At 36.7% G+C, this 27,469-nt stretch overlaps 1 protein-coding gene and 1 long non-coding RNA gene across 4 annotated transcripts in view; both read right to left on the reverse strand.

Annotated features, from left to right (window-relative positions):
- The window catches only part of DPP10 (dipeptidyl peptidase like 10), a 562,528-nt gene that overhangs the window by 408,795 nt on the left and 126,264 nt on the right, over positions 1-27,469 (reverse strand). The window lies entirely within an intron of this gene.
- LOC148052385 (uncharacterized) overlaps positions 1-27,469 on the reverse strand; it is a 137,767-nt gene that overhangs the window by 18,442 nt on the left and 91,856 nt on the right. The window contains exons 3-5 of one of the 2 annotated variants that reach the window (XR_015698840.1): positions 24,733-24,786; positions 18,235-18,304; positions 13,000-13,107 (exon numbers count right to left, since the gene is read on the reverse strand). This is a non-coding gene — a long non-coding RNA (uncharacterized LOC148052385). Of the gene's footprint in view, positions 1-12,999; positions 13,108-18,234; positions 18,305-24,732; positions 24,787-27,469 lie in introns of those variants that run through there. The other variant, XR_015698842.1, reaches the window with a different exon arrangement.

The following is a 27,469-nucleotide window of genomic DNA, read 5'->3' on the forward strand; positions in this document are numbered from 1 at the left end:
CTAGTAAGCCAGCAGGGAACACATTCCCGTGCCTATACAGAATCATGACATTACCCAGCTCGGTTTGACAGGGTCTGTGAGCGTGGACAGAAAATGTAGTTCTCCATATCAAGCACTCTGCATATCAACATTCAAGAAGCTAACACATTTCAAGTTAGTTAATAATTTCTTTCCACACAGCCAACAGTGAAGGTCCCAGCACAGCCTATAAAGTACATTTCTTCTAAACATCATTGCTACCAGGCATGAGCTCAGTGCTGTGTGTCTTACAGAAGGAGGAGTTTGGCATCATTAGAATTTATTTATGCTCAGTTCCTCCATCAGACTTCAAATGAAATAAAGGCAATATTAAGATTAAGCCTCTGAGATCTCTCCTAATACTTTTTTGCAACAAATTGTAACACTTAAAGCTATCTAAATATCTACGAGATACTTCTGTGGCCCATCAGCACAGCATGCGAGCAAATGATAGTCTCCACTCCCTCAAATTACAGCCACTCCCTTTTTAGACATACACCATGGGAGGAAAAGGCAGGATTTTTTCAATGCAACTCCACAAGGTAGTAATGAATTATCCCAGATAAAAGGATCATTTTCCTTACATCAGACTCATGGCAGACATTCAACAGTCTTTTACACCTTCTTTTACACCTAAAAGGATTGTCAAAAGGAACTGGAAGCAAAAGTACAAGACACTCAATTACACGCCACTCCAATAGAATTTCAGTTTTACCTTCAAAACTGTTTTCAGTTGTCTTTGCTGAGAGAATAAGTAGTCAGGGCCTTTTAATAGGCTGAGCTAGAACTACACTGCAAGTAAGGAAGCATAGGATTAATTCAAATTATAAGTATGGCAATACAGTTAGGTTCTATTACAGTTCTGCAAATAGGGTGCATTGCTACTGACTTTATAGACCCTGAATTTCAATTACACGGGAGGAAACTGTTTCATCCATATAGCTCATATCTTCTTATGGTTTGCTATTTGACTTATATGACTACTTTTATTAAGCTGCACATGTTAATGTAGATATTAACCCATCGAGTAAGTCATTCTTCAAATACATTAGGCATTCTACAAACAGTGCTATTTGGGGGACCCTTCATTCCCAAAGAAGGTAAAAAGTGTGATAGATGAGGTCAGACTGTGATCTAAAACATGTTACATCATCCCCAAACATTTCCAAGGTTAGACACTGCACCTAGATCTCCTAGTGGCAGGACAATGCCTTGAGAAAATAAGGACACTCCCCAATAAGTCATACTTCTTTTTAGAATACCTTTTCTAAAAGGCTGGAGGTAGCTCAACAGCTAAACTTCACTGGAAGCTGTAGCTTTTGTCTTTGCAAATAGTTCCTCTTACCTCGACAAATGTGTGTGATTTGAACAAGAACTGGGGGAATTATTTCATTTTGGCTATTTTTGCACTTCTTTGATAGAAAAAGTGTGTAAGATTAGCAATGAGCATTGCTGCTTGGAATCCCAGAAATGATGAGTCATCAAGTGCAAAACAAAAGTATTCATTGATTCTTTTCACAAATGTTACTAGATGCAAAATTCATCACAGGTCAGACAGTGATATTAGTCCTACAAATAACTATGCAACCTGACAGATTTGTTATGGGTCAGTACCAAGAGCAGGAACATCACAATGCATTAGATGCACCACATTTTGAAACCTTTTTTTGCATACTCAGGGTAACTTCCAACATTCTTGCAGGAAAAGAGCAGTTTTCAGTAATTACTATCTCTAACTATTGGAGGTTTTTTTTTTACCTCTCAGCTTCCACTTAAACCAAGTTACCTCCCGTTCAACTGGAATTACACCAAATGAAACATCACGAGTTATGTCTCGGGGCTGTGATCAAGTAATTATTTAACAAAGCACAAACTGTATTTCCTAAATCCAAACGGAATGCATCTAATGATAGATAGCTAAGTAATCCAGGAAAAATGAAAGGGGATTTATTCTCTTCAACATTATCTACCATCTGCTGCAGTTCCCTTCCTTCCCTCCAGATATTAGTGGGGTTAGTTTCACAGCAGGAAGAATGAAAAATATAGATTCATAAAAAAAGAAGACAGTAGACAGACAGCAATTTACTAGAAAAATATACAAGTTCTACACCTAACTCCTTGTAGGAGTTTTTAGGGTTCTGGGTGAAAATTTTTGCACAGAAACCTCACTCTGACAGGACACCAGGGGGAGGGTCCATCCACTTTGCACAGATTTGGAGATTTTGACTGGAAATTTTTGTCTATTGAAAAAAGAAATCTGGATGTCAGATAAGTAGTTTTCATGAAGGCTGTCACAGAACAGGACGTAAAAACATCCCAACGTTTTCCAACAGTCTTTCTTTAGCTTTGCACAACTTTACATACTTTTCTTTAAGATTGGAACCTTGTTTCTACCAAAATCAATAACAACCAAAGATGGTCATCAATTCCAGAAGAAAGGAAACATTTGAAGCAAATCTCCTGTGACAGGTAAGGATCACCTAATGACATACCCAGGTATCAAGAGTTCCTCCCAAGACTGTTCGTTTGACCACACCTAAATCCCAAGGAAATCCCCTTCCCTGAGATAATTTGGACAAAAGAAAGAAAAGACATACTCCTATAGATTTTCTCCTTACAATTTTCCAAGGGAGGGTATATTTAGCAAGAGGTAAGAATTCAGCTCAGGATAACTATTAGTTCAGTCAGAAACTCCAACAGGAAAATTTTAATCTTACTGCAAGGGTCACACAATCTCCAAGGGGAGACACTGTTAACTTTCTTACTGCCCCATAATGATATAGAGAGAGTATTTCAGTGTTCACCAGGTTGAGATACACGTAACTATCCATGCATCTATGCCTCCAAGTAGCACAGAAAAAAATAAAATTAATGGATTGGCTGGTAAAAATCAGTGATCTAGGTAACACTGAAAAAAGTACCACTTCATTATACACACAACAGGTCCACAATTGAAATACAGACCTGAACACTCAAAAAGAAACACGTTCTTCTATAACTTGAAGTTAACACCTGATTTGTGAAGACTCCCAATTAATTAACATTTCCAACTACAAGTTGAAGACACAGCAGGCAGTGGCCACCCTACAGCACGCAGACAGGGCTGTGGACACACTGGCTGCTGGCCCACAGTTACAAACCGAGCTCTGCCTGCCTTTCCCACCACAGCACTCATTCAGTCTCTACCCCCTGACCAACCACCGATCTTTTCCACAGAATATATGGGAATTGAATGTCATCAAAACTTCTGTCAAATTCAGGTGGAATTAGCCAACAGGTTTAAAAGCTTTGGGAGTATAGGACACAGAGTGCAACTATATGTGTCTTAGCTCCTTAAAAAAACATGCTAGGGATACTGCAGAAATTGAAGAGTTTTAGAGATAACCAATAAAATCCACTGCAGGAACACAAAGATGTCCTTCTTCAGAGCTCGTAAGAGAGAGTACATTAAACGTGGTATGTTGTACCAGGTCAAACCAATTTAACAATTCACATCATTATTTTTCCATTTAGCAAGCACTCATCTATACAGCAAGCATACTAGAAAAGGAAGGAGAGTGGCTGCGCAGCTGATAGTTTCCAACACGCAAGAAAAGCCTTCCCCTCCAAAGAAATGGGGGAGCAGGGAAAAGCTGTTTCTCTCTCAAACCTAGTGATGCGGCTCCTTTCACAGTGAGCTCTAACTCCTCCTCAGTGTCAGCTTCAGACACAGACAATCATGTTGCAAGGTGTTATAATATATTGTTTATGAAATTAAACTGAGTATTGTATATGTTCACTTCTAATCTACACTTGAAAGGTATTGGGATTCCTGCATCAGTTCAAGAGCCTAGCATGTCCAGCACCTTCCCAAACAAGTAACTACAGTCTGGTGCAGCAGTGAGGACAGACAGTGCAACAGGTCTGCTTCTTTCCTTGACATTAGATGGGGATCAGGTAGAGCAATGTTACTGGCAAATAAAACAGGGGAGCTACAAACTCTTTCCAGGAGTAGTGACTCTGTTATGCAAACAGAGTGCCATCAGCTGAAGTGTTTGAAGGGGAAGGAAGGGCTTGAAGTAGTGACATGCTCCATCTTCTCTTAATGTCCTGTCATCTGAATCTGAAGGGCAATGATCATTAAGTCAGTTTTTAATGATGTGGTGTATGCTAGCATCTGGATTTATACTCCCGAACTGAGAAAACAGAAAAAAAAACCCAGCATGTGTGAAGATTATGGTCTGTAGAAGGAAGGAAGTTCATATAATCTAATTAAAATAATGAAAAAAGATAAAATTGATCCATTTAACTTTTAAAACATTCATACACTACCAAATCCAGAGGGTCTATGTGCAAATAGCAAATAAATTACCACCAACAATTACTAAAGCATAAGACAGCATCAATTTTAAACGAGAAAGGCATCTAAAATGATTTTCTCATGCAGCTGCTTTTTAAAAAATTAAAGAATCCAAAGATGCAATAGACAATGAGAAGTAAAGCAATCAACACAGGAAAGGCATAAAGAACGCAGAACCCTTCTTGTTATTGACGTTTTCTATAAGATATGAATAACACATTATTCTAAAAAGCTTATCAAAATATACCATTAGCCCAATTTTAGAGTTTTCTCTAATAAATTATTTGAAGTGTTATTTAGTATTTTAGTGACTTTGTATTTCTCTGTAACTTAATTTCCTCCTTCATTAAGTAGCATTCTGATTCGTTCTTTGATGAAATCTTGTGCATTCACATTGTCGGAGAAAGCAAATGCACAGAGTAACTAATACATTTTCTGTTTCTTACGATCTTCCAGAGTTTTTCCCCCAACTTCAAAAATTATAAAATGCACTCAAATAACAGCAGTGCCATGGGGCCAACAATCAAAACTAAGCATATGAGAGGAATTATCTGAAAATGTGAAATGCTCTACAGGATTCAGAGGAACATGATTTCTTCACACTAGGTGCCTATTACATACATCTCAACAGAACTAAGTTAGGTCAATCTAAGTATGAGAACAAAAAAGCTGGTTTAAAACCAGTTTCATAAATTTGAAATACTGGAATACTGTATATATATGACAAAGAATGGCATCTGCATTTGTGTTTATTACCTATCATACAGCTAATAAAACGCACTATACATAGCTCCCTATGAGGAAAGTGAAGAAAGCGGGAAACAAGTCACTACTGGAGATCTTTGTAATAGATGAGGGTGGTGATTTTCAACAGCAAGTGTCTTGAACTCACTGCAATAAAAAAAAAAGTAATGATGATTTAATAGAATAAAATTTGCTACTTGTGTTTGTCTCTCTCTCCAGGATTATACCCTAATTAAAGAACTTAGCATCCCTCTTCAAAAAAGAGAGAGGAGGGGAGAAAAGAGAAGAGAGAAGTTCTCACTTCTGAAAGTGAGAAATTATCTGCAGAGGAACAGGAAGCTCAGAAGAAACAAAACTTAAATAACAACTTACCATAATGACAATTCAAGAAACAATATCAAGAAACAGGCTTCAAAGGACCATGAAAATTATTTAAAACTCTTCAGATTTAACACTAACTTTTAATTAATTCACTTTGGCTTTTAAACTGAATAATCCTGAGATTCACATTTTGAAGTCTGTGTGGACAATCAAAAAGTACTTCATGAGAATCACAAAATATCATAAAACCCATGATAATATCCTAAAAGCGGCCACTGTGAATGTCATCTGAGAAGACATCCCAAAGGCAATCTTTTGCCTCCTGGTGCTATTTTTGGGTCATCACCATTAGGGCACGTGTACAGAATATCTTCATATCTCTGGTACTGCAGCAACCCACGTCACACACGTCCCTGTTGGACCCCGCACGCCCGATCTATCAGGCTGAGACAGGAACCCACAGGAAACAGAGCGCGCACATATGGATGATACTGTCTCAACACACACACTTAATGTAATACTCTCTGGGGAAAAACTTAATTCCTCATTACAACTCACCTTGAAATGCTTCTAGATTTCTGTCATCTAAACATGGCCAGACCAATACTTTGCTTCACTCCTGTCACAAAAAAATGGAACTGATACAGTTTTACATGGAAGCTGCACAAAACTGGAATAAGTCTTACAAAAATCCTCAGATAGAACTGACTTGCAATTACTGTTATTCCAGCTTGGAGTCACATCACTGGCCAGATGAGTATTGGTTCCTGCAAATTAGATGCCCTTACTCTTTTTCATCTTTTCCCCAGATAGAAAAATACCTGAAGTCTGCCCAAACAATTCAGCATAACTCAGGTGTTTCCTAATTAAAGATGGCCAAAAATCAAGTCAAGTACATTTACCTAAGCGCACTGACAAAGATATGCCTCTGATAAGCCACACAGCACAAAATTTGTTAGCACTGTAACAAGCAAAACGCAGTGGTACTGGCGATGGCAATCACTATAAAAAATTGGTAATTCAGATGTTTTTTATGGGACAGTGCTAAGTCTGTAATTACAGAAAGGCTAAAAGGATCAGAGTAAAGTAACCCAGGTTTTTTATTTCTGTGAAGTTTAAAATAGCAATGGAGGCTTAAACAACTTTTTTTAAGGTCTTTGAATAGGAAATAAAAGCACTAGGAAGCACAGAAGTCTATAAGAAACTGTTCTTGAAAGACTACTTGAACTACAAAGTAATTTCCTCCAAATTTATCTGATGTTTATTCTAATAAATACTTTTCTTCCTTTTACTGCTAGAAGTTCAATGCAATAACGCATACAATTAATATTAGCAATTTTACAGAATCCTCTGTGTGGAACATGTGTGCTTTCTAGTAGGCTCCATCAAGAGAAGGACCATTTTTTTTGAACATTAACTGTATTTTCCCTTAATCTTAAATTAAGAAAATCTTACATGTCTATTTGTCAGAACACATGATTCTTAACAAAGGGAAATGATTGTGCATATTCAAGACTTTAAAATGCTCGCTAAGACCTATCTGCACCAAAATTACCCAACTAGTTAATGAAAAAATACAAAACCAAAACAAACCAAGGATTTGTGTTGCAAATGTTTTGAGCTGGCTTTCAAAAACAAACAGGAAAAGCCCAATACACATGCACACAAAGCAAGATTCTTTAAATGCTCCCTTAGCCTTCATGGTAAATCAGAAAGATTCATCCTTCTATGACTTGTGCAATTTGACTGGCACAATAAAATGATTTTGCAACTGAAAACAGCTTTCTCTTTTACAAAATGGAAAGTTGCCTCATCAAAATGAGGAGAGAGAACTGAAGGTCAGAACAATGATTCATCTTCCTGAGGCAGAGTCACATCGAAGAGACCTTGAAAAAGTCAAGTAGTTACTTATGGGCATTTGAAAGAAGAAAAAAAAAAGAAAAATCACATAAATGAAAATTGTCTGAAAATAAGCATCAATTGTCTGTCTGGTTTTGGAGCTATTGTGCCTTCTGCAGTGTATCACTAAGATGGGTGATTATAGCAAATTATTGTAAAAGACAATCTGCTAGGGAAGTTTTGAGAGAGACATTGATTGGTTAGAAAGCGTACAAAAGATGAGGAAAAGACAGAAAATGAATAGCAATAAAGAGAGGGAAGACATTAAAAAAAAGAATAAACTGAAGTCAGACAAAGAAGCTCCTAAATTTTCTTTTGTTTAACATTAATCCTAAGAAGTGAATGAAACTGTAAGCCATCCTTCTTAGCCCAGGGATATATTTTTTGCTTTCCAGTTACAAGTAAAAAAAACAATCTTTCCCTCTCCTCTGATTTGGTCTCTGCAAACAGTAGTGCTGAACAAAACTCCCAGTCAAATCAATGGAAAGAGTCTCGGTGACCAGAGGGAAAGTCCTTGTGCATCCACCAAGTAGGTTGTCTCCTTTTCAAACCTTCTGTGTCTGTAACCATCAACTCCATGGAAACAAACAGATGTAGACATGTAATGGGAATTATTATCTGTGTTCAGAGTGCAGAGGCACCAAAGAGTAATTGAAGGATGATCAATTCTCATAAAGCCAGGTCACAGCATCTATATGGTGCAGCACATTTGGACACAATGTGTAGGGAGCTCAGCCTTAGGCCTGGTTCCTACACAGCCTTTCAGCTTCTTTTGCATATTATTAAACAGCAAGAAAAATAGGGTTTGGAGATGCTCCAGCTTAGAGCTATGGCTGCTAGCCTAAGAGACAAAAATCAACTCTTTTACAGGGCCAACGTATACGGACAATGGCAGCTCTGTAACCCTTGTTACTCTTTCTTATCTGCAAAAAGGAGTGCTACCAAAATATTTGTTGAAAAGTAGCTGAAAATCTTTGGGTTTGACAGGAAGAGTTAAGATGGATGGTTTCTTAATTGTAAGCATTCTCCTGCATTTGTATTCCTTTATTGAACTTGCGTTTCATTTTTACTGTCTTCATCTCTTCTCAAATCCCTCTTTGCATCATCACATATTATATTTTGATTTACTAATGCATAGCTTTGTCATGGTTTTTATATCACAGGATTCTCACTGAAATTTAACGGGAGATTGATTTTAACCAACTTAATCTGAATTTAACTAGCTTCTGGCTCACATAGAGTACATGTAAGTTTCATTAGAACAAGAGCAGCATGGTCAGAAGAGAAGGACATAATCCCTTGAAACAGACTGAATTTGGAAACAGAAGCTTTATTTTCCAGTTCTCCTTAAAATCAAAAGTATATTTCTTGCAATTTATATATATTTTTTACCAATTACCTAAAAATTAACCTCAGTAACGTAATCGGGCTTGCTTTTTATTTTTACTTATATATGAACTTAATTTGCAAAATTTTCACGAAAAATTGTATATTCCTTAGAACAATAGGAACAGCATCACCTGGTAAAGCTTCAATAGAATTTGATGTTATCAAATATGTTTAATCATGAACTATTATATAACATAGCAAAGATATCAACTTTTGTATAGTTAGCTACAGAAAAGCAACTAGTTTATGTGATGCACAATATGATGTATGACTGTATGCACAATGTATTTGAACACTATTGTGTCCCTCATATATTGTGCTATACCAATTCTCAAAAAAAGGCTTCCATATCAAAGCTGTTTTCACACAGAAGTCTAAGTAAATTTTGACTAGATTAATTATGTATATTATGGTACAGCCTAAAGGCACACCTAAATGAGAGTCTCTTTATGCCCTCTCTTTCACACAAGAAAACATTGCACTCAAGGGCTTCCAAGGTAAGAAAGGAATAATACAAAGCACAAAGGGAAGAAAAAGCCTAGAGGTCGACATGAGATTTTTCTAAAGTCACTCAACAGATGTGAAAGAGAGATGTTTCTCTCTATTATGAATATTTTTGTTGTTGGCAATTAAAAATATTTGCTGTTCCAAATTAGGGTGAAGAGTCAGAAATACTTTCCCAAATTTTGAAATACCTTGGCTTAATTTCAATAATATACACATACTTTTTCTTATGACTTAAAAGTTGTTTCAAAGTTTTTAAGTGATGAAAGCACAAGAACTGTAAGATTTAATAATTTTGATTCTGAGTCAACTCCACTGATAATCATTTTTGTGTACATTGCAAATAACTTGTGTTCATAATCTATCTCTACTTCTCAAAACTAGTTTCTCCTTAGCCATAACTGATTCTTCTTTTCAAATCATGTTTCAGTCATAGCGAATTCTCTGATTTTCTTGTTCCAAAGTGTAAAGCACAAGAGCTCACGAAACTCTTTTGTAGAGTAAACAAGCTAGAATAAGTTGAAAAAAAAGGAGGAGGACAAAATACACCTAAAGCACTCCTGACATGCCAGAGAACAAGCATTTGCACCACATACTGACATCACTCTGTAAAGGCATCAGAGAAAGGGAAATAATTCACTCTCATGATGAACCTTCAAATGAAAACAGTGTGAAATCGAATCATTGATCTTACAGTTTTTAATACTTAGATCTCATTCAGCCACAGATGTGGCATTGATAACGTTGTAACATTATTTCCGTATCCTTTCGAAGTGCAATGTCTGGTGCTATCTGCCGTTCATCATATCTTTTGCTATTATTACGGCATTAAGACCACAAGTGTACTGTCTCAGGATCATAATGAGAACTGGTGAAAATTATTTCTTTTTCCACTTTGATATCACCTTTGTCATAGCACAGATTAATTCTGTGTCATCTGGGAACATATATAGTTACGCTACTTTAAGAAATATGTTACCTATGCAACACTACTTTGACTTTTCAGTATTCTGGTCCATGTCGTTCCCTCAAAGCTCCTCTCTTTATAACATTCCTTGAAAAGGCTACTTCCCTTTTAGATACCAGTTAATGAATATGAAGCCTGAGTAACAGCCCTCTAAAGCAATGAAAAGGCTGATAGTTGATGTCAAAATGAGGGTGGAGTGTATTCTGAATGTCTGCCCAGTCTACACATTCCCTATGGGGTAATAAAGCAGGTAAAAAAGAGAGCAGTGGAATGGCTACTCAATCAAATTACAGTGGGTAGAAAATGTCAAAGCAGTAGAGCACAATGATATAATTCACAGATTATACAAGACATTAAAATTCTGATATGACATTCTTTGGGAAAAAAAAGATTATAACAAGGACAGAAAATGGCAGGACATTAATCCATTCCCATGACAACATTTGTACCCAAACTGGAAAATGTACAACTGCAACCTTTGTCAAGTCTTTGCTAAGACTGGTTACATGGCTTAATTTCAGATACTACATATTGAATCCCTGTCATCAAGTTCTGCTTAAATTTAATGGAACGGGGTGAGGGGATGAAGTTGAATGACAGGAGTTATATTTCTAAGGATATACACAATTTCATTGTATCAGAGCCTCCAGTTTCGACAAGCAGATGCATGTGCCCTGTACAAACCTGAACAGATACAGATATAAGATTAAAGTATATGTAGCAGACGTGAACAAGCACACTTGAAAGTATAAAATTATGTTAATTAAATTATTATTATTTTGATCCCTGTAAGGCCTAAATTTGTTATTCAAGTATAAGGAACCATCATATTTTCTATAGTAGAAGCAAAGGAAGACATGGTCACCTTCACCCTAAGAGTTTACGGATCTAATGTTAAACATGACATGACAAGCAAGTGGAGCAGATGGCAGTAATGACTGTAAAGACAATATAAATGTAAGGTCTCAACAGCTAGTGAGGAGCCTGATAAAAAGTAGACAGAAATCAGCAGGAAGATTCCCACTGCTTGAATGGGCATCATATAAAGCCTTTGATCACTCCAATTATTTTCATATCATTTCTAGTTTTTATTTTTGTAACTCAATAAATGAATAATACCAACTACACCAAACTGTGGCTCAACCTAGCCATCACCATTCAACACACTTGTGTGTCACAACAGAAACGTGTTTTGCAAAACAATTAGAGAAAAAAGTAGTAGTGGCTGCAGTACACTGTGGAAAAAACATCTGCAGGAGCAGCACGTATTGCACGTCTCTCTGACTGAGGCAAACATGGAAAGTATTTTGCATAAGATCATTTTTTTAAAATTTAGAACAGAAGGAAACAGTGAGTTTCAACAGTAAATTTACCTAAAACTACTTTGACTTTTAATACACTTAAAATTCTCAGAATAGTTACCCAGGGAATATGTAAAGTCCAGCTTTTCATTAACATTAAACCATGTACCTTCATCTTTGACACAGCAGTAGCATTAAAGCTGGTTATAAAATTTTAAGTCAGAAAGGACATAAGCTACAAAGGGACTCCTCTCTTCTACCAGCATGACAATCCTAATACAAATGTAGATTTTATATTCCATTATCTTTGGTGATTAAAGGTCAGTTTGTACATACAGAAAGTAGTTTCCAAGTGGTTTGAGTTCATGCCCTTACATCACGAAAACTTCCCTATGGGGAAAAAGTCACGAATATAACCATAAAGATTACTGTAGTTGATAATGTAACATACCATCTTTATCATTTCTTTCCTGTCTATAGAGCCACAGCAGGTGAAATAGTTATCCGTGTGTTTTGCAGCCAAATCTCAGAGGCAGGATTTCTTGTTCCAGACTTTCCGCTTAGCCCATGACTGAGATTTATTTGCTCTTATTTCTTGTCATCCTCTTTTGTAGTTCAGAGCCAAATGAGTCTGCACTGTAGCTCAAATGTTTAGGCTGGCAGCTTCAAAGATACACTCTGCTAAGCACTGAACTGTGACTTGGCCTTTAAAAGGATGTACTACTGTAGTATCATATAATTATATTTTCAGGTTAAATATTTAAAGAACTTTTCAGGTTTTTACAATTTTTAAACATTTAAAACCTTCTTGCTTATGTAGAACATGCAAGAGAGACTGGGAACCTTTATTATAAAAACATCAAATCAAAGTAATTTGTTCTACTCTTCCAGCTTGCATCCCTAGTTATTAACAGTATTAGCTGCATAGCATACTCCAGTAACTCAGGTCAGAACACCAAAGAAATGAATTAGAGAATAATCTAATTTAACAACTGTTTAAATATAAAAATCACAAAATTGCAGGAAAATTTAGATTGGAGGGGACCTCCGGAGGTCATCTAGTCCAACCTCCTCCTCAAAGCACGGCTAACTTCAAAGGTGGATGCAGTTGCTGAGGACCTGAATGAAATATGCATTTCAATATAGTACCCAGGACTTCACATTTTCAGGCAAATGTTAGGCTACGGTCTTAAGATCCCTGTTATGTTCTCTCTTGCCTTATGGATCTTCCATGTTTTTTTCAGACGATAAGTCAACCTCAAAAGCTACCTTAGCTGGTTAAAAATGCCAGTCAGAGTCTGTTTCCTGTCTAGTGTAACAGAGGTTGAAGCTTGATTAGCACGTTTAGTGCCAACTACATTATGCATTATTAAGAATACTGATAAAGCAATGCTGTAACAGCTCTCGTTGTCAGAAATCCCATTCTAAAACAGATCAGCCCATGAAATTGAAAAGCCAACAGATTTATCAAATCATACATGTATATTCAGGTAAACAGCAGTAAAAACACTGTCTGAAAAAAGTAAGTCAGAGTTTTTACTTCAAAGCAGCTATACATCTCCAGATGATCCCATCAAGAAACTCAGAAGCAAGCATGGTTCTCTGGTGTATTTCCCCACATTCTCCTAAGAAGGTAATGATGCTGGTTAAAATCTCACAATTACAAAACAATGTCCTGCAGAACATGAATTTTGCAGTATATTAACATGGGGAAAAAAAAATCCTTATTGAGCTACTAAGACTTAACCCAACACACATTCAAATGAATGAGCAAGTTTGCAACCGATGTTTTCTATTTCTGCAGCCTCAAGAGATCTGAAAACTCTGCCCACTCAGACCTCTGCTTGTGGGATGTTGACACACAAACTCTCCTCAGTGCTGAAGCATCACTGAAATGAATGTGCAGAGACCACACACCTTTGTATGCTTGTTATTAAAGATGCCTAATAAAGTTATAAGTGTTCTTACTGGATAAATCTTATAGTAAGAACTACATTGTTCATGCAGTCAACTGTTTTCTCTTCCTGTTATTCATAAAGAACAGCATCAAAGCTTCTTTCTTTCATTCCTGCCATTATTCTTTGCATTTTGAAGCCAGCACTATACTGGAATAACATAACTGCCACAATGTGTACTCCTTTCTTTCTGGCAAACTAGTTTCAGTGCAAAATACATAAGGCTATTGAAGTCAAAAGAGTTCTGCCATGGATAAACTACCCTAGTGATATTTTACAATTTGGTATCATTACAACACAAGCTTTAGCTTGTCTCTGTGACACACAGTGCAATGCTCTTCAGAAAAGTAAACTGTTCGTTGCAAAATGTGTCAGATGGGACTCTCTTTACATTCTTTTCCCATTCCATTTTAAATGTTTGATATGTATGTCTTCAGGGAAAGACCTATTTGTAGTGTCTTTGATTCAAAGATATTGCCATCTTCTTCACTTAGGAAGTACTGAAAACATACAGGTTATTACTGGGAAATCTGTGAGCTGAGATGTGTCATATTTCCTAGCCAATATGCTAGGCAAAAAGCAGCACAGAGCATTTGGTGTCCTTTACCACTAGAAGAAGAGAGAATGACCTTGCACAATAGAAGAGAAATACACTTCCAGCATTAACTGAGTCAAAGCTCCTGGGAAGCATGTGGTGGCATCCTAAGTTCTTTTATACCACTAGTATTGAGATGAGGACAAGCAATTACACTTACACTATATTATTTAAAATTATATCACAAAATAGCAATGGATAATTGTGCACCATTCTGTGCAAATCATTGATTATGATCAATTTAAGTCTTGAGCAGCCATACTACAAGATTGTTATACTAAATTTATGTCTCCAAAGAGATGAAATGCTGTCAAAAAGAAGGGATATACTGTGATTTGACTGTCTTTTGGTATTTTGTAAGAGATCACAACAGAGAGACAAGTTAGGTCTTAGGTGGCCATATGAAAATAAAACTACTCTGTAATCTTTTGCTCAGGTCTACTAGTCTCGCCACATGCAAAGACAGAGTCTAAATTAGGGCGGCTGATACAAAGCAACATGCAAGGTACATCATGTTTTACAAAAGCTCCTGAAGGTTCATATTACCTCCCATCCCAATATGCTTTAAATAGTTCAGTTCCTTGCCACTGAAATCCACCTATTTCTGGGACAAAACATAGCAATTGTATGAGGGTATATCAATATCATAACACAGGCTTGGACCCACTGCCCCAGTGCTGTCATATTGCAAATAAACTGGGTCTTCTGATAAGTAACAGACGCATGGTATTGACCGAGCATTAGCAGCCACAGCTGGATATTGGGAACCGGCATGGGGCAACCTCGACTCACAAGACCTCTCTTCCGACTCCTCCATTCCTGGCACAGAGGATCCTTCATGTTGAGACCAATCAAAGGTGACAGAGACTACAGACTTCAGAGCTCAGACCAGCAGGAAATGTGGCCTGTGTTTGCATCACATCTGGCCTGAGTCTTTCTACGCACTGGATTGCATAGGAAGCCAACATATACATACACGAGAGAGACAGAATGCATTCAGTACTGAGCCCAAGGTTTTAACATAGAGGCATCTCACGCTGGATATCAGATTATAAATGGCAGTAAAGAATATGAGATCAAATCAACACTTGTGGAAAGCCATGGGGAGATCCTTGATGATAAGAAGCACCAAAGAACTATGTTTTCCGCCTGTGCTGAGAGAGCATGATCGCAATAGTGGCTAATACCGTCACGGGAACTGAGGTTCAGTGCAGACTGAAGGACAATGTCATTTACCTGAACTGCAATGACTCAGACAACACATACACTACATGTTGTTTGGAAACTTCCTCCTCAACATGTCCAGTGGGCCTATTAGACTATGCACACATTAAAAAAAGCAACTGAGCAGCTCAAGATACAAATGTTAAGCTGGAGATTTACAGGGACTCAACAACAGCACAGCGCACCCAAAACTAGTATTAGGAACTATCCCCAAAAGGAGTAAGTTTCATGACCGAGACTTATTTAGAATGAAAGAATATCTAATCAGTTACCTTTTCAGAAAAAAAAAAAAAAAAAAAAAAAAAAAAGGATGACCACTTCTGTTACCCAGAAGATTCAGGGTTTAATTTTTTTGTTGTTAATTTTAGATTATGACTAATTTCAATAATGAGATCCTAAACATATTCCACCTCTCTGGTGGGGCACCACTATTCTTTTTATTATTAATACATCTATCGTTAAAATAGTGCCTAAATACCAGTCAGGTGACGTCATTCTGCCAAATGACAGTAATAATCATTAATAAAGCAGGCTTGCTAATGGTCTGTAATTATCGGATGAAATGATACTGTATTGTACAGTTTTCCCTTGAAAAAATCATGGCTGTCATTCTGGAGAAGAGTATTCTCACAATGTCAGGTGTAGGAACGCGTACTTGTATATTCTTCCATGCACACCTAAAAACTCAAGTCTTTTGGACTCTGGCCCACTGAAGTCATAGAAAAACTCAACAGTAGATAAGGAAGTAAGTCCTAGAAGTAGATGATAGAATTTCCTCTTTTTTATCATCACCTAGTTTCCTACATTTAATATACCTTGCTACAAAATTCCGCAGGTCTGACACTTGGAGCCTGTCACGCTCTACCTGTCCCACACAGCCCTTTCCCATTTGGCCGTGTAATGACTCCTTCTAGCTTACCCCGAGACATACAGACCTCTAAAGGAAGACATGTAATTATTACATGCAAAATAATTATTGACAACAGAACCAAAGGGAGGAAAACAATCCCATTTATAGCTTATTTTGCCTGATGAACATGTTAATAAAAATGCATTACACTGAATTACTTAATTAAGCAAACGCAAGAGGAAAATTTAGTTGTATGTTCTATATACACTACAAGTCACAATTTTATTTTCTATACCACTCATTGTGCCTTCAGTTTGCAAAAGCTGAGCCATCAAAAACTCCTTGCATCAGCTTTAATTGCTCCCATATCCAGTGTGTAAGTGCTTACATAGTAATTCTTCTGATAGACATTTTAAAAGTGTCAGTTTTCTCATTTTTTAAAGTAGTTAACATAGACCTCACATAATCATCTTAAGCCATTATCAACATTGCATTGTTCTTTTTTAACACTTAAACCTTATTTTATAGCATGTATCTATGTGTTGCAGAAGAGATCTGCTTTTAGATCACTAAATCTTTGTTTCTTTAACTTGTATCATTCAGAAATGTTTGATAGAGGGATAAATTCCGTGAAAACAGCAAATTTAGTCTAAAAGAACTGGATACATTCCTTAACACATACAAATAGCAGGCGAAATACCAGAGAAGTAAACTTGTCAACATTTTCTCAGACTACGACCTTCTGTACAGAACACTGAATTCTGTTGCAGAAGGTTAAATGGTGACCATACAAATATAACTTTTTATAGCAATATCAGCTATTTTAAATTAATTTGAAGTCACAAAACTCTTTTTGGCGTATCAATGATTTTTACTATGATGATGATATGATAACCTGAGTTATCAGAAAAAGTAATTTCCCAGTTATTGTATCAAAAGGCAGTAATTACTTTTTCAATAAAGAAAGTGAGAACTATTAGGATGGCAAAAGAGAAATAAATTAGCTTTATACCCTACACTCAATTAAATTATCATAGCAAGAAGGCAATGAATTAAGGTAATTTGAGAGAAGGAATGGGATTGTACATAACAGTCTCCAAACTTTTTGCAAATCCACTGAAATCAAACATAAGAGCAGTATAACTATACTAACAGCTCCTAAGATCCTATGTAAAAATAGACTTAAAAATATAAGTAAAGTATGTCTATTGTACAGTTCAGCATGTAATTCTGGCACTAAGAGTACACAGAGATGTTCACCAGGGACAGTCTTCTGTGCTAATCTCACCCAATGTAAACTCATGTAAACTGGGGTACCACAAATGAAGATACATTTCCCATTATTAAAAAAATTTCCAAAATCTTTTAGAAATGTGCCATGAAGCAGATGCACTTTTTTATATGATTAAATTTTAGCCATTGTACATTTTGCACGTACAATAAATACAGTTTCCAAGATTATCTTTTTTTAAATAGGAATTCAAAATGAGAAGCCCGTTTATGAAATTCCTTTTTACATACTTTGAAGCAATCAAAATACTTAGTGGTCATATCTTTTTAATGCTTTTTCTTTCATCTTTAGGAATTAATCGTTTTTTAATTAAGCGTGTTTTTTTTACGTTACGCATAAGTCTAAGGTTGTTAATGGAAAATACTTGCCCATCTCTAATTTTACCCCAATAATCTCAAAGACTAAAGCAAGCAAAGAATTTTAAGCTTCAGGCATAGAATCATTCTCTGAATCACATCACTACAACAGTGAAAAAGACTTAGGCAATTGTAGGCTCTGGAAATTGGGAGCGCTTCCCAGGTTTGCAACTCTCATGCCAGCTCTGAATCAAGAGATCTGCGTGAAAGCTGTTTCCCTTTTACCAACCACATGCCACAACATTTCCACAGGAGAAAAACAAACAAAAATCCCTGAACAAACAAGAAGTTAAATACTCAGAGCAGAACATAATGACTGGAGGTACACAATGGGGTCTGACAGTGCAGGAAGTCCTGTGTAATCTAACAGGCCAAACACTGTCTTAGTCACCTTTGGTCCCCCTTCTAGTCTGTGAAGAATGACAGATAACTAGGGGGATACTCCTCTTGTCTTTCTTATCTAAGCTGAACAAGTGCTTACCTCTCTTTGGATTACAGAAGGGCTACTGGGAGTCTAGACTCTTAACTTCGAGATCTCAGGTAAGTGCCTGCTGTAAGGTGAAATGAAAACAAATCATAAGTGTCTTATAAATGAGAAAAAATTAGTTTTGATTCATTTGGTGTTCCTAATTCATTCAACATAAATTTCCATAAGGCTCCTGTTTATGACTCTCATAAGTTCTATGCTAAGGAGGTTTTATTCGTAATTTTTGTTTTCCACATTTTTATGTTGCTTTATAGATCACAATATGAACAATAATTAAAGAAAATAAAATACCATAAGCGACATTTTTGTAACAACATGAACTTAGCCAACACCCACCAAATGTAAGAACACTGGAAGAGAACTGATCAGTTGTGAGTTTTGAACAAAGTGGCCAAGCCTATAGCAAGATGACTGTTCGGGTATAAACTGTGATCTTCCTAAATCTAAACCAGAGTATTAAGTCTCTTCTGATTCAGAGAACATCATCCATTCTAACTTGATAACCAACGCAAAAAGGAAACTAAGTTCTGGCTATATTTAGCTATTAATATGCAGCAGAGCTACAAAAGGTACGGGCAATATTTAGTATCTTTAGGCTTTCAGTATCTGAATTTTTGCATGTAGCAACTCTATCTATTGTACTCCAGCATCTAAAGTTCACAGTTTGCATGCACCTGTTTCATTTTATTGTTCAGTTCCTTCATCAGGCACAGTGCAGCGCTGAAGCGAGTTAATGAGTCTTACCACATTATCTCTTCAGGAGTGTTATGTAGCAGAATATTTCACATATTAGTGCACCATGGCTAGCGTGACATTTAATGGTAATCAAATACCATTTCTTTTAGTGAAACTGACCTAAGAATTGTCTTCAGATCTCCAGAGGATGTAGGAAAAATTAATTCTAACTTTCAGAATATTTGAGGTTAGTGTAATTCAAGCAATTAAACTAACCTTCAAGCTTCTTAGTGGAAGAGCAAGACAGTAAGACTTTTTAGGCTAAAATCTTGTAATTGATCATGTACACTGTTTCAGAAGTGAATCTGAAGTATTCAAAAAGGTAAATTCAAAGCTGATCCTTATTTTCACTAGGTGACTGAGGACAAAGACAGAATATTTCCATCATAAAGTTAGCCTCCTGTTTGTATTATTTATCAAGTACTGTTTTATTTTAGCTTACAGTCTCAAAAGCAGTCTTACAGCACAAAATGTCCACCTCTTAAAGCACGAGGTTAGAAAAATTAACATGTCTCCCAGAGAAGATTCATCGGATTTTACCCCCATATCTTCAATGAACTAATGTTTCATTATATAATATTTTTTCCTCAAATGACTAGACATTAGTTCCCCATCACACAAATTTGCTGTTGATTACAGAAATAAGAACTTTTTCTAGGAGTTAGAGATCAGAATCTGGTTAAATCCTTTTCACAATTTTTTTTTCATAATAAGCCTGACTTATTTGCCTTGCCATCTGAGCTTATTAAAGGGATGGTCAGTAATTCCAACCATGACTGCTTAATATAGTCAGACATCTGAGCTGCCCACAGTATTCTTTCATCAATCCCTTCAAATATTATTTTCCCTTTGTTAAGCTTTCAGTGCTCATGCTTCCTCTGGAAATTGGTACTGGACTAGTCAGCTGTTGGAATTGTATCCCTACCCATTACCAGCCATGCCTTCCCAGACAACAAAATCTACTAGGTTTTGATTAGCTATTTTTATAGACGTTAAATGTTGGAGATTTTTCACTCCAGTTTTTAAGAAACCACCACCCAGGTAGGTTAAATACAGACATGGGTAACAGTGACTTGTCTCAGTACCTCATCTTTAATAATACCTATCATTGCTGTATACATACATGACACATTTCAGGTTGAAGACAAAAGTCTCAATACGTAACAAAGACTCTACAGTCCTAGGAAAGCGTAGGAGTTGCACCTCTTCGATGCCATGATCAGAATCAAATGTTACACAGTATATAAAACACAAGGCAGATAGGAAGACATTTTGGCCAAGAAGAACATATTCAGAAACAAAAATTATGCTGCAAGAGATGCTTTCTTCCCGATAATATTCAACAGCTCTGAAAATTCATTCTCTGAAGAAGAAAGCCTGCTAGTGAGGCAGCTGTGTATTTGAAATTCGGAAAAGCAGAAATACCGCCATGTATCGTAGTCCTATCTGCTTCAAAAGAAATATTACTGCTAGTACCAAAAATATTACCTCCTTATTTCTTTGATTACTGTGCTTATGGCACACTCAAGCAGTTGAACCAAGCTTTCTTGATTTACTGGATATTTCACTGGAGGAAACATTCTACCTACTAAAGTAGATATTAAAAATCCAGTATTGAAACTTCTCAGAAATTCAACATAAACTCTTCTGACTGAAAAGAAAATTAAATAACAGCTCTGAAATATTATACTATACAGCAAAGTGTCCACATTCATTTGATATAGATAAGCCAATTAAATATTTACTGTTCTTGGCTTCCTGTTTATTACTAGGGCCTAACACGATGAAACTAGGTTTTAAAATGTTGAATTTTATTCACCACCATAAAATAACTTTATCCCAAAAAAACATGAAATACATTTTAAGTTGTAAATCAGTCTATTTCTATTTTTCCTAATTGTTTTTTTTAATTATAAACTAGTAATTTTATTGATTGCAATTATAATTGTGCTGAATTACTCTAGAAAAAAAGGAACATTCAAAGATCTCTACTACTATTATAAGGGTGAAAAGTTCACTCATTTCCCACAATATGAATAGACACATTGCTATTATAACTTAAGTACCCTGTGGTACTGAGAACAGTAACAGATCCCATCTCTGTAGTGTTTGAGGTGGTGCAGACTGGGCTATTTTATTAAAGATTTGATCATGACTGCAGACATTTCACCTGGCCCTACTTAAGACAATCTTCCTCCACCTTCTTCTTGCACATGCAAAGGAATTGAAAAGGGGACCTGAGTAGAAAGTAATTAAGTAACTGCAGTGAAGATAAACATCCATCTTACAAAAGGAGATGGAATTAGTTGTGTTGATTTGTTAATAGCTAGTTGTTTGCTCATTGCCTACCAAGCATCCAGACCTTTGCAAGCCTCATTCTTAGGCTAACTTTTCTTGACTATTTTACTGAAAATGTAGGCAACTCAGATCAGACACCTGAAAAAGCTCAGTGCTGCAACTTTGAGCAAGCCTCCTTGGGGATGTACTAGCCTTGATACCCAATGCCTACTGAAGTAGTAAATAAATAATATGTATTTAAATCTAAAAATACTTGAATCTGCTGAATAATTTATTGTAGGAGTTTTAAGTAGTTCATGAGACCAATGAAAGAGAAAGGGTTAACTCCTTCATAATACTTATCTCCCACATATTACACTGAAAATTACAATCAAAAGACGTTTATTAGTGTTGCTGTAACATTTTGCCAAAGGAAGTGAGATTTTTCGGCATCAAATTGAAGCAAGTTTAGATCTTTTAATTTATGTCATATGCTCATATATGCACTGAAGTATAGGTGCCGTCACACACAGTGCAATATAATGCTATTTGGCTTACTGAATCAGCTTCTAAATTTTAAATCTTGTCTTGCAATATACAGTGAAGCTACAAATAGTCAGTCATCTTTATAAAGTCAATTGTTAATATGAGGATGGGCCATCCTGAGAGGATTCTTGCAAGTGAATTTGAAAGCAGTGACAGAGACCTAATGAGCAAAACAATGACCTATAGTCAGACATCTTTCTCTGCCACAGAAATCCCCAGAGACAAGCCTCCCTCTACATGCCAGAAGTGACTGATGAACAGCACCTGAATATAGAATAAATCAAACAGCCTATCATAAGTGTTCGTATTTATTTCATACGCTATTATCATCTTAACTGACATAACAGGTATTCCAAATTTCCAGTGATCAATTGTTTATATTCATTGCACATACAGTTGATCATTTTATGAAAGTTTAATAGTTCAGTAATCCTCATTGCCTTTCTAATACTTCTGAAATTTTCTAAGCAAAAGGAGCTGGCGAGTGACATTTCGTAACCACAATTACAGTATGTTTAGCAAGCATTTGGGCAAAACAGCACATTATGCTTCTCTTATCTGGACGATTTGGTATATCTGAAATGCTATAAAAACTTTCCTCTGCAATCATGTATTTTCATTTTATATTGTAACCATGGATTACTGCTGAAAGCAGTCATGATGTGGGGCTGAGGAATAAGAAAAGTTTTGTATTCTTTCAAGCAGCAGTACAGTGTAGTAGCACAATAAAATGCTGATTGATATTTTGAGGATAAAGCCCCTAAGTACAACAGAGAGGCTGAAAAGTAAATTTTACCGGGGGGAATTTGCACAGAGTCCCTATACAATCCTGGAGAGAACTAAAGGAACTTTTTGAGGAAATATTCCTGAAAATGAATACTTTATACAGTCTTCTGCAGTAAAAATATGTGAGATCTCTAGATTGCAGAAAATGCACATTTTTCAACCAGTTTCAACACGAGTTTACACTATGGAAAGTATGTAGGTACTACTGAAAGCTTTGACTATGTAGGTACATTCTGGGCCGTTTGTGGCACTACTAAGATACCACGATTGCTCTCTACATTTCATATTGAATACAGAAGGACAAAGTCCTACCACAAAAAGGCACATTTTTAACAATTACTTCCACTATCATAAAGCATTCCAGGAAGACAGTGTCCTGGTTTCAGCTGGGATAGAGTTAGTTTTCTTCTTAGTAGCTGGTAGAGCGCTGTGTTTTGGATTTAGGATGAGAATAATGTTGATAACGCACTGATGTTTTGGTTCTTGCTGAGCAGAGTTTACACTAGTCAAGGACTTTTCAGCTTCTTGTGCTCTGCCAGGTGCACAAGAAGCTGGGAGGGAGCATAGCTAGGACAGCTGACCCAGACTGGCCAAAGGGCTATTCCATACCATATGACGTCATGCTCAGTATATAAGCTGGGGGAAGAAGAAGGAAGGGGGGGACGTTCGACGTGATGGCGTTTGTCTTCCCAAGTAACCCTTATGCGTGATGGAGCCCTGCTTTCCTGAGGATGGCTGAACACCTGCCTGCCGATGGGAAGTAGTGAATGAATTCCTTGCTTTGCTTTGCTTGCGCGCGCGGCTTTTGCTTTACCCATTAAACTGTCTTTATCTCAACCCATGAGTTTACTCACTTTTACTCTTCCGATTCTCTCCCCCATCCCACCGGCGGGGAGTGAGCGAGCGGCTGTGTGGTGCTTAGTTGCTGGCTGGGGTTAAACCACGACAGACAGGTACATCTTCTGTGTGCATCCAAAATCCATTATTTACACACTACTCAGATATATTATTTATCTGTACTTAAACGACAGGCTTACTTGCTCTGTAGCAAGTTTACTTATATGGACTCAATATAATAGCATGAGCTAATTCACAGATTCTATCTTGCTTCACGCGGTCCTACCTGTACTCTAGGTATACAAGGTATTATAAAATAAACTGAGCACTGTGAAATACTGTCATTTGCAACAAAGGACTAGGGGTTTGCAGTTATCAAGCACACGTATAAAAAAACCCACAAATTTAAGTACATAGCATCGGTTTTAACTGCCAACGAAGTAAACAAGTTTCTTACACAGCAACTCCTTTGGGACTCTCCACTCCAATAAGTTCCAAAATGCACAAATAGATTTTGTCCTATTCAACCTAAATTGCCCTGCACATACTGGAATACTAAGTAGTTCATCCTCTTTGTCATTATGTGTCTTGGGGGAAATGTGGTGAATCAGTGATTTATTATCTGATTGCCCAGGATAGCCATCAGGTAGCCAGACCTTGATTCACATAGCAGGATTGCTGAGAAACCAAAGTTAAAACTTGTGTCTGCATTTAATATGATAATGCAGCTTTTTTTAATTAGAATTTAGAAAAAAAAAAAAAAAAAAAGTTTTGCAGTAAGAGATTAAATACATGGTAAATCAGGGAAGAAGAAAAAAAAGAATTAACTAGACCTGAATAGCCCAACTAGAGGATTTTTTTTTTTCAATTGAACATATAATTCTATACCACTGCCCATTACCACAAAAGACAAACATCTTCCATTATATTCAACAGCACTAGTAAAGTCCTGTTCACATAGTCTACTTTTCTAGATGACATTATGTGAATTGAGTAACTTACAAAAGAATGGTCATTCTGATTTAAGAAGCAGAGGGGAACAATAACTTTACGCCAAAACTGAAATGCAGTTACTGTGGTGCAACTCCACCAAATTGAGGACAATTACTTTAGATTTATGCCATTCTACTGGAGCAGAATCTAGTTACATTTATTACAAGTGACACAAGAAGTGTTTGGAGGCACTGGGGCTTTGTGCATTACTAAGTTCAAAATCAAAATGTGCAGGTACTATCCACAGTGTAATTTCAAATTGAATTTACCATACAGTGGCAGGTATCTATCATTTCAAACAATTTAAAGCACACTTACCATTTATTCTGCTTCAAGAACTAGACTGCTAACCTCCACCAAGTTAGCTTGTCACTGTGAACAAATGCAAGTCATCAACGTCAAGGCCATATAATAAGACAAGAATGCAGGAAGTTGCTTGACATTCTCTTTCTTTTACTGGAAATAAACAGCTCTGGAATATTTATAAGTTTATTATTTCTATTTATAACATGTATTAATTTAAACAGACACATAATGAAACAGAATATGGATAACGATTTAAGCTTAAAACAGATGCCCCCTTAACTGCAGGCTTTTGATTAAGGTACCCAAGTTAGGCGCTTCTTTATATGCGAGATACAGAGACACAGATCTCAGAAAGACAGCTCAGAAGTCCATCTCACTCATCCTCTGGTGACATCTATTACATGAGTTGCCCCACAGAGAGCATGCTGTCCTGAGAGTTACAAGATTCCTAAATTCACACTGCTGATGAAGTGATGGAAGCTGGCCGATTTAGGAGCAGAATAACTAAGTTGGGCTCATATATTGGACAAATCTACTCTTTTTTACTTCTAACGTAGAAACAATGACTGCTATATAATTTGCTATTTATTGCCTAGTATGATCGATTACTGAATTGGGGGCAACAAAAGTCAACTGTTTGGGCATTTATTTCAATCCCAAATAATTCAAAGCTAAATAAATATATAATCTTGAGCCCAGATATGCATGTGCAGACATCCAAGAGCGAACATGGTTATACGATTCTCAGTTACAAAATTAGATTGAGGATTTTGCATTATATTTTCTTGTGCAGCATTCACATAGACGTAGAAGTATACTACATGGTATATTGAGACATTCAACCTGTTACAAATTATAAGGATCCAAGTGAATTGTCTGTGTTTAGGAGATTCTTTCCCCTTCTTCAAGTTGCAAAAAGAGAAATCTATATTTTTCAATTGAAAGATTCACAGTGACGAGGTTGAAAAGGCCAGAGCAGTACTCAAAACCATCTTAAAATTTGAAAACAACGTGTTTAAGTGACACACGTATTTAAGAGCTTAGAAGGAAATGAAAACCAAAACCAAACAGTCACACATTTCAAGCACTATAGTGACAATTATGTGGAAATACAAATCTTTTAAAGTTAAATGAAATATCATTCACAGTTTATGCTTTCACTATAAAAATGCTTAATGAGACAGCTTAACTCAGAGAAAATAATTTCAAATAGCATTCAAGAAAACAACCTGCATAAACAGCAGACCTTTGCCTCTCACATAAAGCAGCAAATCAAGAACAGCCTTAGTAAACAGGAAAAAATGCTTCTTTCCTTCAATTATGCAGCAAGGCCTGTTTTGCAGGGTGAATTTTAGAACAAAAATTCAAGTATGCAGGTGTTACAGTGATTACTGCAAACACTATTTTGTTCTGGAAAATACCTGATTTATACATACACACTCTCCCCTCAATCAAGTTAGTGTTACAATTAGCATTACAAGTATTAGAATTTCTGTTATTTCACTAGGGAAAAAACCAAATCCTCACTTACAAGGAATAGTCAATAGAGACCCTTTTAAAATCAGTAATTACCATATTTTAGTTTAAAATTACTTGTGATTTTCACTGTTCCTTGCTAATATGTTGTCCTGGTTTCGGCTAGGATAGAGTTAATTTTCTTCCCATTAGCTGGTCTAGTGCTGTGTTTTGGATTTAGGATGAGAATAGTGTTGATAACACACTGATATTTTAGTTGTTGCTAAGTAGTGCTCACACTGGTTAAGGACTTTTCAGCTTCCCATGCTCTGCCCGGTGCACAAGGAGCTGGGAGGGGGCACAGCCAGGACAGCTGGCCCAGACTGGCCACAGGGCTATGCCATACCATATGACATCACGCTCAGTACGTAAGCTGGGGGAAGAAGGAAGAAGAAGAGGGGGGACGTCTGGAGTGATGGTGTTTGTCTTCCCAAGTAACCATTACGCATGATAGAGCCCTACTTTCCTGGAGATGGCTGAACATCTGCTTGCCAATGCGAAGTAGTGAATGAATTCCTTGTTTTGCTTTGCTTGCATGCACGACTTTTGCTTTACCTATTAAACTGTCTTTATCTCAACCCACGAGTTTTCTCACTTTTACTTTTCCATTTCTCTCCCCCATCCCACCAGGGAGGGAGTGATCGAGCGGCTGTGTGGTGCTTAGTTGCCAGCTGTGGTTAAACCACAACACATGCACTGAAAGATTGACTGATTTCTGTTCCCCTCCCCTTTTTCTCTTAAAATAATTCCATTTAAAAAGATGTTCTGTTTGCACTCTGTGGTAACAGTCACTACATACAAAAACTCTGGAATTTAACTTATTTGTCAGGTGTAGCACTAACTCAGTATTGACTATTCCAATGCCAGATCACTCATTTCTTTAACACAGTCCTAACTGCATTGAGGCATTTGGGTAATTACACAGGGAGTCAACTATTCTTATGCCAGGCTACTATTTGCTTGAGATACACAGTCTTTATTTACTGTAGGATTATCTCTGTTCGTATACAAGTATATTCTTGAGTAGGAGACCATACAGTAATCTGTCATCAGTCCCAAGCACCCCTGGGTGATAACGTGAAGTACAGCAACCTAAGCAGTGTCACTTTGCTCTCGGTCCCCGAGAAGACAGTTGTCTCTTTTCCATTCTCAAATCAATGATGCACTCTCTGGCAAAAGTTGGGATATTCAGGGCAGTTTTAAAACTGGTCATTCCAGTACTGACCACACTTCA

The sequence above is a fragment of the Nipponia nippon genome, unplaced genomic scaffold (genome assembly GCF_047370975.1).
Source record: "Nipponia nippon isolate SJK-2023a ecotype South Korea unplaced genomic scaffold, ASM4737097v1 scaffold_5, whole genome shotgun sequence".
Lineage (NCBI taxonomy): Eukaryota > Metazoa > Chordata > Aves > Pelecaniformes > Threskiornithidae > Nipponia > Nipponia nippon.